Raw genomic sequence first — 5,208 nt, forward strand, 5'->3', positions numbered from 1 at the left:
TGATATTGTATGATTTGGTATGGTGTGGTGTGGTATGGTGTGGTATGGTATGGTATGTTACGGTATATCCTGTTATTACGGTATATTGTGTTCTGTCATGTTTTGTTACTTTATGTTATTCGAAGTCTAAGGTTTCTCATGTCATGACATTAACATTACATGTTTTGTTATTTTACTGAATGCTAGTTATGATATGAAAGGATATAATATAACATGTCATTATGATCCAATGGGGCAGTCGTCTCAGTCGCTGACACAAATCAGAACAACAAATTGAATCTATTTTAGTCTCAAGAAGAGATGTTCCTATACCTTTTTGCAAAATTTCAACTCATTTCATAAACAGAATGCACCTGCTACGACCCTACTTGCGTTACTTTTTGACCGTACCTCATACATGGCGCCACTACCAATGCGTAATTTGAAGGAATAATTGTGACTGGTTGGTAAATCTAATACATACTCTGGGGGAAAAACAGCCTCACGTCACAAATGGGCGGAAAAGAATAAATTCGTGGCCTCAATTCAAGTCATTTTGTCTTGGTTTGTTTTGTTTGAGTCACAGCAGCGGTGGCTGGTACACCAGATTGGATATGCATTTGTACCATAGACTGCACATGCGTTGCCAGAAGCGCTGTTGTGTTGTTCACAAAGTTAACACGATGTTTGCCACCTGACCGAGCAGACCTTCGTCGCGTCATGACCGTCAGATCTGCCGCTCCGCACGTCAGCAGGTGGGGAACGTTGCCAGAAACGTAATCATGTGTCAAAAAGAAGGTTCCAGATACTCCTGCCTAAACCTGCCACGCCTGGATTGTAGCATCAAAACAAACCGTTGCTAACATTTTGGGCAAGCAGCTGGGACACCGATGTACACAGCTCCATGTAAATTATGAGAAGTAAGACTTAATTTGCATTAATGTAGAAGAGCACGAATTGAGATAGATTATGCTAATAACAACCTTATTTCCATAATCAATGAGACAAGTTAAAACAACAGATTTAGGAAAGTTCTAAGCATGTCACTGAGTGACGTGGTCTCCGAAATCATGTTGCCTTTGTTGCCTACATGTAGTATCGTGTTAACATGTGTAAAGACCTTCAACCCACCTCTGGCCTGCGGACATAAAAAAATAGTACAAAATAAAAAGCCCGATAAAAACGACTAAATAATGTCAAAAACAGCCGGAGCCTAACCTCTGCTTGAAGAGTACTTTACCCAGTCGTGACTGGATTTACGTACCTTTACATCAGTGCCCAGTAACTGTTAATGACGCATAAAAGTTGCAATTGGACACTCTGTATCTTTACTCGAATACTGACAATAGGCTGCCATATCCATGTTTTTACCCAAGTAACCGTTTGATCCTATTTAAATGATGTAATAGTGGTCCCTTATATATAAAATATAGAAAGTACTAGCCTCAGTAGGTATTTAAGTGTTCGTAATACCACTGACGTTTCATCATATCACAGCAGTGGGGGACATCATTAAGGTATCTCGGTTGGCTAAATTGGCATTTTGACTTTCCACTGTTTTCTTATTAATGAGTTAAGAAAGAATTGAGCCGTTACGAATGTTGATAGATGGGCATTAAATAATTCTAAATCTGATTTTGGGGGCCAAATTGATGACGTCATCATTTTATTGGCTCTGATATTATTTTTTTCTATGACAACATGCAGCACTTTGGTACATACCACTGTAATGAAACTTCGTTTTTCGTTGCATAATGATGAAAGCTACAAAAGTAGTGTTGCGCAAACTGATATCTACTAACGATCTGTAGTTATTAAGAATTAATTTTTTTTAATTAGATGAAAACAAATATTCTTTAATTACTACAGATCATTAGTAGATATCAATAAAAAACTCTTTGACAGAAAGGTCCCGGTGTATTTGGTGAGGTTTCTGGTTTACTGGTACCAGAACCAAACTATGTGTATTAGATGGAACAATGTTTTGTCTCCCTGCTTTTATGTATCAAATGGTGTAAGGCAAGGGAGTCTGCTATCCCCGCTATTATTCAATGTATATATAGATGACTTAAGTTCGAGACTCAGTAGTACTAAAGTAGGATGCTATATAGGAGGCTTTCTTGTGAACCATCTTTTTTACGCTGACGACATGTGTTTGTTATGTCCTAGCCTTAAGTCTCTGCAAAAACTTGTAAGTACTTGTGAGGACTTTGGTTTAGAAAATGATTTGTTATTCAATGTAAACAAGACATGCCTCATGCACTTCCCGAGTGCTAGACTGCCACTTCTACATCCGTTCCCGTCAATCAAACTGTATGGAGAGTGTTTGAGATTTGTGACATCATTTGTATATCTTGGCATTGTTATTAATGACAGACTGAGTGATAATGACTGTATTCTCGCCCAGCTAAGGGGTCTGTACTGTCGTGCAAATACTATAATTCGAAAATTTTGTTTTTGTTCACCTAGAACATTCCAAGTCACCGTGCGGATGTTTGTTGCCATTGTTTAGAATCAATTTCAAAGTTGTGTAATTCTTGTCTAGGACATTTGATACTTCAAAAATATTTTTAACACTGTTTCAACTTTATAAGTATTTCCTCGTCCTGTAATACTTTGGAAATATTCGTGATGTGGAATTGGATACTTCTAATGGTTTCTAAATAATGATAACAGCATTTTACCATTGTTTACCATTTTCTACCATATTTTGTAACATTTTGTAAATGGGTCAGTGGGCCAGGAAGATAGCAAATCACACATCCTTGCAAAGTATGGTTGGGTGTCATGCAACAATGGCCCAACACAAAGGACCTTGCAGTGCCCAGTAGTGAAATCTAAAAATATACAGAGGCAACAATAGGGCTTACTTTTATGGGGGCAATAAACTAATTTTACCATTTGGCAAAGTTTACAAGTATTTGTAAATATTTGTAATTATGTAAGAATCACACAGTGGTTTCACAATTATTGTAAATAAAGATATTTTTGTACAGTTACTTTCAAAATGTTTCTAAAATATTCAAAGGAATTCAAATAGATGAGTATTTTCTTAGTCAATTTTTTGAAAAGAATTTAATTATTGTGGCTGAGATATTCTTTTATTAGAAATAATTCAGGTTTATTACAAATATCTCCTAAAAACCCTCATGGTGTCTTGGAATGGACTCATCTCATTGCTCCCAACTCTTTGGTGCGCAGTTATGGATTTTTTTTCGTTCGAGTGTTCTGTCGAAATGTCGCATTGCTTACAACAATTGTTTCCGTATAATAATGAGTTTACCTAGATCCTGCAGCGCTAGTGAAATGTTTGTGTTCAATCATACTGATACCTTCGACGCCAGATGGCGTAAACAGTGCCATTCCTTTGTACATAGGCTTTTCAATTCAATTAATACCATTATACAGTCCGTACTTAGGTCCGACTCTTTTTACCAGAATTCATTTTTCACTAATCTCTGGCGCCGCCTCTACACATAGCCATAATATTGTCAGTTTGTCTTAAAATGTTGTACATATTCTTTGTTTTTCATGTTTGTCCCTATGTCATATGGGCCAGTTACAGCCTGAAATAAAGATATAAAGATAAAAAAAAAAACTTGTCGCGGGGAGGTCTGGAGGGGGAAGCTGTTGCATTTTGCTTTTTAGACACAGATGGAAAAAAACCCCGAGTTTTTTCGGTGTGAGATTTTACAAACTAAATCTATTATAATGGAAGTTGTGCAGGTTGAAATTCTTCATGGCTGTCTGACAGGATACCTCCTAAACCAAACCTAGCCGACATCTCACATGATAGATAGAGGGCTGTGGCTTGACCGGGGCCCATCACATCCATCTTGGTGTACGTGTTGTACGTTGACAGATACCTCCTTTTATCTTCCAAGTCATTAGATCTAGTTTTCCACAGTCTGGTGCACAGATAATTCAATGATGGCTTGCGACAGTCTCCGATTACATCAAAGTTACTCAAAACCTAGATACAAAAAACAATGCAAATCCGCACCAGAGATTACTTCGTGTGGAATATGTATCGACAACGCGTGCGTTGCCACAAGCATTGTGCTTGCCCTTCCCAAAACGTTACACCGACATTTGCCACCTGACCGAGCAGACATAGCCGCGTCATGATCGGTAGATCTGAAGCTCAGCACGTCAGTGGTTTGCAGGTGGGGGAATATTGCCAAAAACATAATCATGTGTCATTTGTCATCCATAAGTCAGAGGGTTCGAGATGATTCTGTACAAAATCTACCACGCCTTGACTGTAGTAAGCATCAAACCCTTACTCACGTTTAAATTCCACGTAAAAAAAGTTGCAATATTCTTCTACAATAAATCTCATCTTAAAATTAACAATGCCCTTCTACAACACTATGATCTCACCTTAAAGTCAACAATATCCTTCTACAACAAATCTCACCTTAAAAAGTTGCGATATCCTTCTACGATGGACGGTATCCCTCAGGCACCAAAAGGTGAATATAGGACTAAGGAGCCTTTCTCATGGAAACCTAATGTTTTGTGTATGGTGGCTGAAAAAGTTATAACTGTAGAAACGTAAGTAAAATAGTGCCTAAGTCGAGCCTAGTGTGCTAACTCAGGTGACCTCAATACAACTATGGCGAGGGTCTGGGGCGACTGCCTTTCGGCGCTCAGTTGCCCAAAGTGCGGCCAAAGACCTGTACGTAAAACTATGTGTCTGTGGCAGGTACCGTTTGTCCCGTCTTCCATGGGACACCTCATCAGGTTTCCCATTTACAGTTTGGGCTGAGTTAATAAATGTAAATGCCAGAGTGGTATGAGGAACACCTTTACATATACATGTAACGTTACGCACCGTGGCATGACACATAGAATATGTGGCCGTGTATACCGTCTTTCATCTCTTTCACCCCATCAGGTTCAAAACGTTTTTACAGTCTGGTGGATACTGGCGATAGATTAGGTTTGACTACCGTGTCCTCAGACAACATCATTGCGCATAACATCTTTGAGAAGTTTTAGACATTTCTCCTTTATATAATACCTAGGGCTATTTAATGTACACGTCACGTTTTTAAAAACAAATTTTAAACACGTGTACTATCACAGACAAACTATAGTTCTGTGAATGTGACAGGTACCGTGGTGTTGCACCTCATCAGATTCAAAAGTTTCTACAGTGTAGTTTATCGGATTTTGAGGATTGATTTGTCCTTATTCGGTCAGTACATTTTTTACAGTTTGGGC

Source organism: Branchiostoma floridae, chromosome 4, assembly GCF_000003815.2.
Source record: "Branchiostoma floridae strain S238N-H82 chromosome 4, Bfl_VNyyK, whole genome shotgun sequence".
Classification (NCBI taxonomy): domain Eukaryota; kingdom Metazoa; phylum Chordata; class Leptocardii; order Amphioxiformes; family Branchiostomatidae; genus Branchiostoma; species Branchiostoma floridae.